This window comes from Macaca fascicularis, chromosome 8 (genome assembly GCF_037993035.2).
Source record: "Macaca fascicularis isolate 582-1 chromosome 8, T2T-MFA8v1.1".
In the NCBI taxonomy this organism is placed as follows: Eukaryota; Metazoa; Chordata; class Mammalia; order Primates; family Cercopithecidae; genus Macaca; species Macaca fascicularis.
Genome location: NC_088382.1, coordinates 112,607,362 through 112,620,823, shown reverse-complemented (window position 1 = coordinate 112,620,823; position 13,462 = coordinate 112,607,362). Strand labels below are relative to the sequence as shown.

Genomic DNA, 13,462 nt, shown 5'->3' with positions numbered 1-13,462 from the left:
CGCCACAGTGACAGAAATGGAGGCCGTATATACTTCCCAGAGCATATAAAAGCACTCCCCGGCCGGGCGCGGTGGCTCAAGCCTGTAATCCCAGCACTTTGGGAGGCCGAGGCGGGCAGATCACGAGGTCAGGAGATCAACACCATCCTGGCTAACATGGTGAAACCCCGTCTCTACTAAAAATACAAAAAATTAGCTGGGCATGGTGGTGGGCGCCTGTAGTCCCAGCTACTCGGGAGGCTGAAGCAAGAGAATGGCGTGAACCCGGGAGGCGGAGCTTGTAGTGAGCTGAGATCACGCCACTATACTCCAACCTGGGCAACAGAGCAAGACTCAGTCTCAAAAATAAAAATAAAAATAAAGCAGTCCTCGCTTTGCATAGTGGTGTGGGATGGTAAAAACAACTGTTCAACCTGAAACTATGCAGACATCTTTTTTTAATGCACATTTTAAAAATTTATTTTTAACTCACAAATAAAAATTAGATATATCTATGGCAGTGGTCTCCAACCTTTTTGGCACCAGCGACTGATTTCATGGAAGATGATTTTTCCGTAGACCAGGGAGGGGATGGTTTTGGGATGATTCAAGTGCATTACATTTATTATGCACTTTATTTGTATTATTATTACATTGTAATATATAATGAAATAATTATACAACTCACCATAATGTAAAATCAGCAGGAGCCCTGAGCTTGTTTTCCTGCAACTAGATGGTGCTCTGTGGGGGTGATGCGAGACAGTGTCAGATCATCAGACATTAGATTCTCATAAGGAGAACGCAACCTAGATCCCTCACATGCACAGTTCACAGTAGAGTTCATGCTCCCATGAGAATCTAATGCTGCTGTTGATCTGACAGGCAACAGAACTCAGGTGGTAATGCGAGCGATGGGGAACAGCTGTAAGTACAGATGAAGCTTTGCTTGCTCACCTGTTGCTCACCTCCTACTGTGCAGCCTGCTTCCTAACAGGTCGTGGACTGGTACTGGTCCGTGGTCTGGCACTTGGGGATTCCTCATCTATGGCATACAACATGATGATCTGATATATGTATATCTTGTGGAATGTCTAAATCAAGCTACCATACCTACTATCTCACTTTGTGGTGAAAAGATTTAAAATCTACTATCTTAGCTATTTTCAAGTGTATGATACATTGGTATTGACTGTAGTCACAATGTTGTACAATAGATCTCCTGAAATTTTTCCTCCTGTCTGACTAAAATTTTATTTTTTTATTTTTTTTGAGATAGAGTCTCACTCTGTCACCCAGGCTGGAGCGCAGTGGCACGATCATGGCTCACTGCAGCCTCGATGATCTACCAGGCTCAGGTGATCCCCTCATCTAAGCCTCTCAAGTATTAAATTGATGCAAAAGTTATTGCAGGTTTGTCATTAAAAGTAATAATGGCAAAAACCGCAATAACTTTTGTACCAAGCCAATAGCTGGGACAACAGGCATACGCCACCATGCCGGCTTATTTATTTTTTGTAGAGACCGGGTCTCCCTACATTGCCCAGGCTACTCTCGAACTCCTGAGCTCAAGCAATACTACTGCCTCAGCCTCCCAAAGTGTTGGGATTACAGGCGTGAGTCACTGTACTCAGCCCTGACTAAAATGTGACTAAAATGTTGTACTCTTTAACCAACATCTTCCCAATCCAATCCTCATCCCCCAGACTCTAGTAACCATCACTCTACTCTTTATGAGTTTAACTCTATTATACATTCCACATATAAGTGAAATCATGCAGAATTTGTCTTTTTTCTTTTTCCACGTGTTTGAAAGGATATCTGTTTCTGTGCCTGGCTTATTTCACTTACATGTCCTACAGATTCATCCATGTTGTCACAAATGACAGGATTTCCTTCTCTTTCACAATGGATTGCTGTAGATTATTCCATTCTGGGTATACACCACATTTTCTTTATTCATTTGTCGATGGTTACAGGTTGATTCCGTATCTTGGCTATTGTGAATAGTGCAAAGCGATCTTAATACTCAATGGGAAGAATTATGATTGTTCTGCAACTTGTAAAAAGTTTTGTCAAAATATTAAAAACTGTCTTTCTGTCAGTTATGAAAGAGGAAATGAAAAATTATAGTAAAACTAATATTTGCTTAGTGTGTGTGTATATATACACATATATATTTATTTTATATATACATATATTATATATAGATTATTTATTATTTATATATTATTTATATATATTATATTTATATATATTTATTATTTAATAATATTATTTATTATTTAATATATATTTTTATAATATATAATAATATATTATTATTTAATAATATATTTATTATTATATATATTATTTATTTTATATATATACATATATATTTACAAAATATATGTGTGTGTATATATATATATTTTTTTCTCTTTTGAGATGGAGTCTCACCCTGTCACCAAAGCTGGAGTGCAGTGGGATGATCTCAGCTCACTGCAACTTCCACCTCCCGGGTTCAAGTGAGTCTCCTGTCTCAGCCTCCCAAGTAGCAGGGATTACAAGTGCCCACTATCATGCTTCACTAATTTTTGTATTTTTAGTAGAGATGGGTTTTCACCATGTTGGCCAGGCTGGTCTCGAACTCCTGACCTCAAGTGATCCACCCACCTCGGCCTCCCAAATTTCTGTGATTTCAGGTGTGAGCCACCACGCCTGGCCTACTTAGTATACTCTTATCAATTGTTTAAAAAAATCATAATAGGGAGGGCATTAAACAGAGACAGGCCAGTATTTTAGCTTCTAGGTAAACAGAGCCCAATGTAAAACAATAAAACAAAACTAACACCAACTGACTTCTAACCGGGGCCTTCCCACACTAAACCAATCAGGAACATTTTCATTGTCTTCCCTCCTTGTAAAAGCTCACAGCTCATGCTGCTGTAGCCAAGTACTCCCAATCTCTTTTGATTCTGAGTGCTACCTAAATCATGAATTGTTCTTTGTTTAAAATAAACTCTATTACATTTATTTTGTCTAAAGGTGTTATTTTTAACAGATTTGGTGTCAGAAATGGGATCCAAGGCATTCTCTGGCAGCCCCAGGAACACAGAGCTACCAGGGGAGGTAGCCACAGACCACACTGTGCTCACTGTTCTCTTGTTTGTAACTGGAGGCTGTGATTAATTCCCTCTCAGACTGAGCTCCACGAATTATATTTTGAGCTCCCTAGAACTTCATTTGAGCAAACAGGGTCCAGGATCAAATTGGATTTGATGATTAACCGGATTGGATCCAGATACAGGCCTTGGCTAGGTACCTGTTGACAATAGGTTCATCTGAATCAAATGAGTCTGGCACTCTATCTTCTGGAACTCCAGCAAATTTTATGTATAAGAATTACAGACCCAGGACTTGCACATTTTTAGAAAAATTGGTTAATCTTACAAAGATAACTTAGAATTAGAGTGGTCACTATGGGGAACTTTTAACCCAGATGAAATCGTTCACCTGTGAGGTACATTGGAAAAGAAAGAATCTAAAATGCAATGGGATGCATTTTTTAATTGGTACAAAGAAACATCTAGAAGATAAAATGAATTAAAAATTGCCTCCCTAAAAAATTCCTTACAGGAGGCAAAGGAAAATCTTAAGCAACAAACTCAGGACATTAAAATAAAAGGACTGTATCTTGACTGAATTAACCCTGACTGTTCCTTCTCTTTATCTGTCCTTACCTCAATACTCTGAGTTCGCTAACCCTTTTGCCCAGCTACCCTTTCACCCTGAAGACAATGAAAAAACGGAAGTTAGGCAAATACTTGCAAAACGAGACCCTCTGATCAGGCAGGCATGCCTGCCATAATCACCTTCACTCCATGGTCTAAAATTGAGCTTAGGGCCATTGTAAATGATTTCCCTAGCCCCAAGAAAACCTCCTGGAAATGTACTAAGGAATTCAGAAACCTTATTAGAGCATTTGATCCAGTACTCCCTGATCTTTACCAATTTATTCATGTGCTATTGCGAGCTGGTGATGCTTGAAGATGGATAGCAGGAGTGGAATGGGACCAACCTGCAGAGGATGTGAAAGACCCTCCAAACGTCCTGAAAAGAAAGGCAGAAAAAAGCTGGAAGAATTGCCGAAGACCTTTCAAATTCAGTTCCTAAGATTTTTCCACAAAAAGTTGATTGGTCCATCATACAATCTTATAGACAGAAAAAGATGAACCAATTTCAAATTACAGAGCCCATTTAGAAACACTATTTATAAAACATGCTGGACTTGAAATACCACAAGGGGCACTTCCTGCAGAGACTGAAATGGCATTAGCTTCTGCATTTGTAAATGGACTTCATCCTAAATTTAGTGATTTAATTAGAAAACATACACCAGGATGGAAAGTTATAGATATGATTGAATTGGTGGCCCCAGTTGAACATTCTGAGAGGATTCTAAAGCAAGAGAAAAATCAAAAGGCAAATAAAGGGCAACACAGAGAGACCCCCATCTCTACAAAATAAATGAAAAAATTAGCCAGGCATGATGACATGTGCCTGTAGTCCCAGCTACTCAGGAGACTGAGGTGGGAGGATCACTTCAGCCCAGGAGGTTGAGGCTGCAGTGGGCCCTGATTGTGCCACTGCACTCCAACCTGGGCGACAGAGCAAGGCCTTGTCTCAAAAGCAACAACAACAACAACACAAACAGAGGCAAATAGGCTCATGTCTTTAAGTTACCAAAATGCCAGGGGTTTGGTTTAGGTCCTGCTGCTCACTGCACAGAAAGCCAATCACTGAGAAAGTGAGTATCGCCGGAGAAGAAGGCTTTCATCAGTTGCCGCAGCCGAGAAGATGGGAGCTTAGTCTCAAATCCATCTCCCTGACCAAATAAAATTGGAAGTTTATATAGCAGGGAAGAAACGTAGCCATGTGTGGGCAAACAGGGATTAGGAAGGGGTAAGGAGGAGGAGTTGGTCAATCAGGAAGCAGGTGGTCAGTTAAGCCAGCAGTCCCCAACCTTTTTGGCACCAAAGACCAGTTTCATGGAAGACAATTCTTCCACACATGGTGGTAGGGGTGGGGGATAGGGGATAGTTTCAGGATGAAGCTGTTCCACTTCAGATGATCAGGCATTAGTTGGATTCTCATAACAAGTGTGCTATCTGGATCCCTTGCATGCACAGTTCACAACAGCGTTCCTGATCCTATGAGAATCTAATGGTGCTGCCGATGCAGCTCAGTTGGTAATGCTCACTCACCCTCCACTCACTCCCTGCTGTGCAGCCCAGTTCTTAACAGGCCATGGATCCCAGTCCATGGTCTGGGGATTGGGGACCCCTTAGTAGGCAATCATGATGAGCAAAGGGTCTGGATTTCATTGTCCAGATATGGTCATCTGTTAAGTTTCAGCTCCTTAATACTATCTGGGAGGCCTGATGGTTGATTTCCTGAAAAAAGAACTCAGATAAGACAAATGAAACTTTCTCAAGTTTCAAGACTGGGAGGGTCAATTTCTTTTTCTTTTTCTTTTTTTTTTTTTTTTTGAGACAGAGTCTCACTCTGTTGCCCAGGCTGGAGTGCAGTGACATGATCTGGATTCACTGCAACCTCCACCTCCCAGGTTCAAGCAATTCTCTTACCTCAGCCATCCGAGTAGCTGGGATTGCAGGTGCACGCTACCCATGCCCAGCTATTTTTATTTTTTTTAATTTTTTTTTAATTTTTAGTAGAGACAGGTTTTTGCCATGTTGGCCAGGCTGGTCCCCAACTCCTGGCCTCAAGTGATCCACTCACCTTGGCCTCCCACAGTGCTGAGATTACAAGCATGAGCCACTATGCCCAGCCTGGGAGGGTTAATTTCTATGTTTATTCAAAAGAAACCATAAACATCAGTTACATGGGACGATTGGGCTGGTTTAAGTAATACTCACAGCAACTACAATAAAGGAAGACATCTCGAGGCACAAGTTTCTTTAGTTTGGGGCCTCTTAGTATTGATTTCAAATACATGAATATACTGGAGGAGGACCAAAGAAACTTGTGCCTCTAGATGTCCTTCTTTATTGTAAACAGCCAGGCCACTGGAATCAAAATTGTCCAGTTTTTTTTTTTGTTTTTTTTTGTTTTTTTTCTGAGACGGAGTATCACTCTGTCGCCCAGGCTGGAGTGCAGTGGTGTAATCTCGGCTCACTGCAATCTCCATTTCCTGGGTTCAAGTGATTCTCTCGCCTCAGCCTCCTTAGCAGCTGGGACTGCAGGCACACACCACCATGCCCGTCTAATTTTGGTATTTTTAGTAGAGATGGGGTTTCTCCATGTTGGCCATGGTGGTGTCGAACTCCTGACCTCAGGTGATCCGCCCGTCTCAGCCTCCCAAAGTGCTGGGATTACAGGCATGAGCCACCATGCCTGGCCAAAATTGTTCAGTCTCGCACTAGGCATGTGATGAACCCATTTCTTTTGACCCAGACATTTTCCCCTCCAGATGAAGCCCCTGAGGGTTTGACTCCTGGAATAATAACACTAACGAGGCTCCCAGGTTTTTTTTCCATAATACCTTTAAATGAACAAGGGGAAACTAAAATTAAGATTAATGGGAAACAGGCAGGGTGATTCATGCCTGTAATCCCAGCTATTTGGGAAGCTGAGGTGCGAAGGTCACTCAAACCCAGGAGTTTGAGGCTGTAGTGAGCTATGATTGCATCACTGCACTTGAGACGGGGTGACAGAGGGAGACCCTGTCTCAAAAGGAAAAAAAAAAAAAAAAAGTAGATAAAGTGGCTCCAGTATTTACCAAAACTGTATAAGACTTCCCATTAATCTTTTTTTTTTTTTTGTCTTAAGAGGCAGGGTCTCACTCTGTCACCCACGCTGGAGTGTAGTGGCATGATCACAGCTCACTGCAATCTTGACCTCCTAGGCTCAAGGGATCATCCCACCTCAGCCTCTCAAGTAGCTAGGACTACAGGTGCATGCTACTGTGCCTGGCTAATTTTTTAAAAAACGTTTTGTAGAGATGGAATCCTGCTATGTGCTCAGGATGATCTCAAACTCCTGGCCTCAAGTGATCATCCCTTCCTTGGCCTCTCAAAGTGTAATGATTACAGATGTGAGCCACTGTGCCTGGCCACATTATGTACTTCTTTAAATTTTTTTATTTTTATTTTTTTGAGATGGAGTCTCTCTCTGTTGCTCAGGTTGGGGTGCAGTGGCACAATCTGGGCTCACTGCAACCTCTGCCTCCCAGGTTCAAGTGATTCTCCTACTTAAACCTCTGAGTATCTGGGACTACAGGCACATGCCACCATACCAGCTAATTTTTGTATTTTTAGTAGAGACGGGGTTTCACCGTGTTGGCCAGGCTGGTCTTGATCTCTTGACCTCAAAGTGATCCACCTGCCTTGGTCTCCCAAAGTGCTGGGATTACAGGTGTGAGTTACTGTGCCTGGCCCACCTTATATACTTTAAAACCCCACCTTCATAAATCAGCAAATTCCTTGCAATAAAAAGAATAGTTTCATGGTGGAGGTTTAAAATCAAGTCCAAATGTCTCCATGTCTGAACCTGTTCAAATGATACTTGGACCATTTTCAGAAAAATATGCCTTCTTACTTTGTGATGCTGCCCCAGTGAATCTATGGGGACAAGACTTGCTAAAATTTACACAAAATTATCTTCGGAAAGAGATAATCTTATAATTTCCTAACTTTCCTGAACCTGAATTGCTCTGTTACATACTGGCAGAAGCTGATAACACTGAAACTCAAATCTATAAAAACCTGTTCTTTCTGAAGAACCTAGATATTTGTGGGCTTCCTCCTTAAATGACATAGGAAATATTTAAAGTGCTGAACCCACAAAAATCAAAACAGAAAAAAAACCCAAATAGGTCATTCTAAGCTGCTATCTAAATTACCTCAATATCCACTAAAACCAGATGTATTCAGGGGCTGTCACCAATTGTAGAGGAATTAATTATACAAAGATTTCTAATGTTTTGCACTCGTCCTTGTAACACCCCAGTCTACCACTTTAAAAACCCAGTGGACAAGGTTGGAGATTTGTTCAAGACCTACATGCAGGAAATAAGATTGTAATACTAAGGTTACCAGTAGTTCCAAATTCTAATACCTTGTTGTATAAGGTACCCCAAAATTTAAAATTGTTCACAGTGAGGACACACAGTATTCCAGCTGATAAAGGGAGTCACTACTTATTTGCTTTTACTTGGAAAAAAATCAACAATATAATTGGACTATAATGCCAAAGGGATTTACCAAGGCCCATCTTATTTTTCTCAGACTTTGCATCAGGATTTGCCAAATTTGCAATTTCCTAGGAATTCTGCTCTTATTCAATATGTTGATAACCTACTGCTATGTTCTTTCTCATACTAAGGAAGAGTCAGAAATAGATTCAACTTACTTCTTTTTTGTGTGTGATGGAGACTTGCTCTGTTGCCCAGGCTGGAGTGCGGTGGTACAATCTTGGTTCACTGCAGTCTCCACCTCCCAGACTCAAGCAATTCTCATGCCTCAGCCTCCCAAGTAGCTGGGACTACAGGCACGTGCCATCACACCCAGCTAATTTTATATTTTTAATAGAGATGGGGTTTCACCATGTTGACCAGGCTGGTCTCTAACTCGGCCTCAAGTTGATTGCTTGAACCTGGGAGGCGGAGGTTGCAGCAACCTGAGATTGCACCACTGCACTCCAGCTTGGGCAACAGGGGCTCCATCTCAAAATAAAATAAAACAATAAATAAATAAATAAATAAATAAATAAAATAATGCTGCAATCTACTTAACCCTTCTACCCTACTACCCTTACTTGACAAAGGTGAGGACCACAACTATGTAAATCTCATATCACAGCTATTGACTCCTCAATTGATTTATAAGATGTCCCATTAAACACCTTAAGATAATACATTTTGCTGATGGATTTTATGCTAAAAATGCAGAAGTAAAATACCAAGGAGGGCATGCCTGGACTACCCAGAATGAATTAACAGAAAAGGGAGCTCTTTCCCAGTTGAAGTCAGCCCAACCAGCAGAGGTGCATGCTCTCACTCAAGTCCTGTCAAATATCTCAGGGCAAATCAGACAACATTTATACAGACAGTAGATAAGCCTTTGGGGGTAGTCCATGATTTTGGCATGTTTTAGAAGCAAAGAGGTTTCCTCATTTCTAGTGGGTCCACCACCGAAAATGAGCCCCAGGCAAATGAACTTCTTTCTGCTATTTTGCTGCCCTCACAAGTTGCTGTTATTAAAATTAAAGCTCACTTGTAAAACTGAACCTGAATATCAAGACAATGCCTTAGTGAACTTCCACGCTAAGGTAGCTGTCACTAAACATGTTACGGTATGCAATTTGGTCGAATTCTATAACATTAATTCTGATCAAATCACCTATGATAATTTGTTCAATAAACGATTCTATGCACCTGAATTAGAAAAACAAGATTGGCACTTAAAAGGATGCAAATGTAATACTAAACATGAACTCACTGAGGGCCCTGACAGCCACCTAGTCCTCCTCAAGTCCTTAAAACTACCAGTGTTAAAGGCTCTGCACTCCACAACTCACCATAGTGTAGACAAAATGGTTCAAATTATGAAAAAGTATAGGTGGAGTAATTGTTCTAAAGTTGCAAAAATGGCTTATAACACATGTCTGATTTATGAGATTCATAATTCTGTGAAAACCATTAAGGTTTCAAACAGTACATTTCTACCACCTGCTGGACCATGTGAACACCTACAAAAGAACTTAATTTAGTTGCCACCCTAAATGGGCTCTCGGTATGTTCCAGTAACTGTATGCCTGTTCTCAGGGTGGATTGAGGCCTTGCCATGCAGGAAGACTGATGCCACAACAGTAGTAAAAAAAAAAAAAAAAAAAAAAAAAAAAAAAAAAAAAACCACCACCAAAAAAACAAAAAACAAAGAATGTGTTTCCTTTATGGGATATCCCTAGAAAGATTTCCAGTGATAGGGGAACTCATTTTACTGTACAACTTTATTGTTACTATTATTATTATTGTTATTTTTGAGGCAGAGTCTCACTCTGTTATCCAGGCTGGGGTGCAGTGGCATGGTCTTGGCTCACTACAACCTTCACCTCTTGTGTTCAAGCGATTCTCCTGCCTCAGGCTCCCAAGTAGCTGGGATTACAGGCATGCACCACCATATCTGGCTAATTTTTGTTTTTTAGTAGAGACGAAGTTTCACCATGTTGGCCAGGCTGGTCTCAAACTCCTGACCTCAGGTGATCTGCCTGCCTTAGCCTCCCAAAGTGCTGGAATTACAGGCATGAGCCACCAAGCCTGGCCTATTGGACAAATTATTAAACAATTTTTTAAAGGTTTACAAACAAAATAGCATGACTGTTGTCCTTATCCCTAGTCTTCTGAAAAGGCTGAATAGACAAATGGCATCCTAAAACTAAAATTGGCCAAGATGATGGAATCTTCTGGATTGCCTAGCCAAAAGTTTGAACACTGGATTTAATGGCAATTATATCTACCCATGCTGGAAAGTGCAAGATGACACCTCATGAAATTGTACTGGAAGACCTATGCCCTTAATAATAGAGCTTCATGTATCTCCCATATTTGTAACCTGGGGTATGACTCAGTATTGCTAGACCTTGATAAATTATGTTGAAGCATACAATAAGTTCTCACAAAATCATTGATCAGCTCTTGGAAACTGTGACTTTAAGCAAAAAAAAAGTATAATAAAACAAATTTTATTTTTCTCATCAATGTTAAAATGAAGCAACATTGAATGAAACACATTATTCAAGGAACATTGTTTTGCTTAAAATCATTGTTTCCAAAACACTATCAATGATGGCATCAATTGAGAACTTACTGTATTCCCATCAGGTAATAATAGTAGCTTTCTGTGACCCACTGATTGATTATCAGAATCCTCATGGTCTAGAACTTGGACACTGCGTCTTTTGGAATTTATATCAAAGAAAGTCTGCCCTTGAGTCTCACTGGAAGGGACCACACCAACTTCTCACCACTACAATACAGTAAAGCCTTGAGTTTTGGACCAATGTTTCTCAACTCAAGAGGGCCCTTCCAGACTCTTAGAACTGACAACCAGTTAGGGATCTCAAGGTAAAGTTGACCAGGAACATCTCTCCCCGAAACAGATGGCATCTTGAATGTAGACAGCTTTCCCAAGATCAGAGATCAAGAACCTCCTCTTCCTGGGCAGGACGCCGTGGCTCACGCCTGTAATCCCAGCATTTTGGGAGCCTGAGACGGGCGGATCACAAGGTCAGGAGATCGACACCATCCTGGCTAACACGGTGAAACCCCATCTCTACTAAAAATACAAAAAATTAGCTGGGCGTGGTGGTGGGCGCCTGCAGTCCCAGCTACTCGGGAGGCTGAGGCAGGAGAATGGTGTGAACCTGGGAGGCAGAGCTTGCAGTGAGCTGAGATCGCGCCACTGCACTCCAGCCTGGGTGACTGAGCGAGATTCCATCTCAAAAAAGAACCTCCTCTTCCTATCATGGAACCCCTGTTCTTTTTCTCTCCTGTTTCTTACTCTTCCTTTCTATCTGTGTATAGCATGATAATGCCAGAATTAGAATCTCACAGTCTATAGCTTCTGCAGAAAATTTTGCTAAATTCTGGATTTTCCATGCTAAGTCAAAATACTTGCATGGCTTTTTAGAGACCCATTAGTGTATCTTGTGACTCAATTTGCCAGAATCCCAAATGCAACAATCTGTTTAGATTATACCGTTGGTCTCTTTATAGAGTTAAACTTCTAGACCCCTTTATTCTTCTTTTTTAACCCAACCATGGAATAGGATGGCCAGGTCTGCTGACCATATTGCAAGGAGGCTATGCACAAAAAGGAGAACATTAACAGAGCTATTTACAAGAATGCCTATCTACATAGGTATTTTGGCAGACTTCTAGGACGTAATAACTCCGTATCAGTCTCTTGGTTAGAAACAGGTGATGCCAACTAATTACTCCATAACTGAAGTTTCCCAAGGAGGAGCCTTGTTCACCCTAGGTACATCCTTCCCCGCCCCCCACCCCCTAGGCTTTCAGGAATGTCCTAGGTACATCTTCATCAGCAGAGAATTTAACTGTCAGCCATATGCTTGGACCACCCCATACCTTGACAGATGGAGAATGAAAGGCCAGTGGGGACTAGGGATTTTAAAGGTGCCATTGTCACTACATAACCAGTCAGAAGCTAAACATTGGTACACCCCTCTAAACCTGCATCATAGATTAAAAAGAAACTGACCAGCAGATGACAACCCTGCCAAGGGGGCATCATATGTTAGGTCCATTCTCTCATGGCTTGGGATGACTACAAATGAAATAAAGGTCAAAAATTTTTCTTTGACATTAGTTACTATTGCGGGTTCTACAGCTAAGGCTATAGCTATCCAACAAAAATCTCTAAATTCTTTTACTCAAGTAGTTTTAGATAATAGGCTTGCATTGGACTATTGGGTGAACAAGGAAGAGTCTATGCAATGAGCTCATTTTACCCTGTTCCTCCTGTTGTGCCTGGATAAATACCTCTTTTATTAGAAACTCAATCACAAGAAATTAACAAACAGGCCACCTGGTTAAAACAAGTTGAATCCCCCTCTGGTTCATTCCTTGACTTACTCAATTTTAGCTGGTTTGATTCATGAGGACCTTGGCTAAGGAGCATACTCTAGTCCCTTGGTATTATCCTCCTGATGGTCATCATTGTAATCACCCTGGTTTGCTGTGTTCTGTCAAGAGTCTTAAATGCATGCTCTCAGCCATCAGCGGTACATTAGATGCTCTCACCTTGATCAGAGTGACAATAATGATGTGAACAACAAAAGGAATCTTTCTTCAATGAGCCTGACATCATGACTTGTGAGTTCCACAGAAACAAAGACAATTTACCTGTGATGGTAACAGGGAGGGGTGCCTATGCTTAAGTATTGTTCAGTCTCTCATAAGAGGCTCACCAAAAACACAGAATAATTGTTTTTAACAAAAATTCTAACAGGGAGGGCATTAGACTGTTAAAGCAAACTAAATATGGCCTGAGAAAGACTTCGTGCTTCTATATTTGAGTCCTTGTGGACAAACTGTAACCTAGCTTAATAGGCATACAAAATTGAAAACCTAATTTAGAAGCATGCGCCTGTAACAATAGCTGAGTTTTGGCCAATCCCAGCAGCCATATTTCAGCCACTCATAGACTGCTAAGTGTTCAAACCGTGTTCAAATAAGGCAAACGCCAACCTGTAACCAATCCAGCTGTTTCTGTACCTCACTGCTGATTTCCGTACCTCACTTCCCTTTTTCTGTTTATAAATTTGTTCTAACCACAAGCCTTCTCTGGAGTCTCTCTGAATCTGCTGTGATTCTGGGGGCTGCCCAATTCGTGAGTCATTCATTGCTCAATTAAACTCCTTTAAATTTAATTCGGCTGAAGTTTTTATTTTAACAAGA

General features: G+C 41.0%; 1 long non-coding RNA gene across 1 annotated transcript in view; it reads right to left on the bottom strand.

Moving 5' to 3' along the window:
- The window catches only part of LOC141407448 (uncharacterized), a 34,640-nt gene that overhangs the window by 20,276 nt on the left and 902 nt on the right, over nt 1–13,462 (bottom strand). The window lies entirely within an intron of this gene.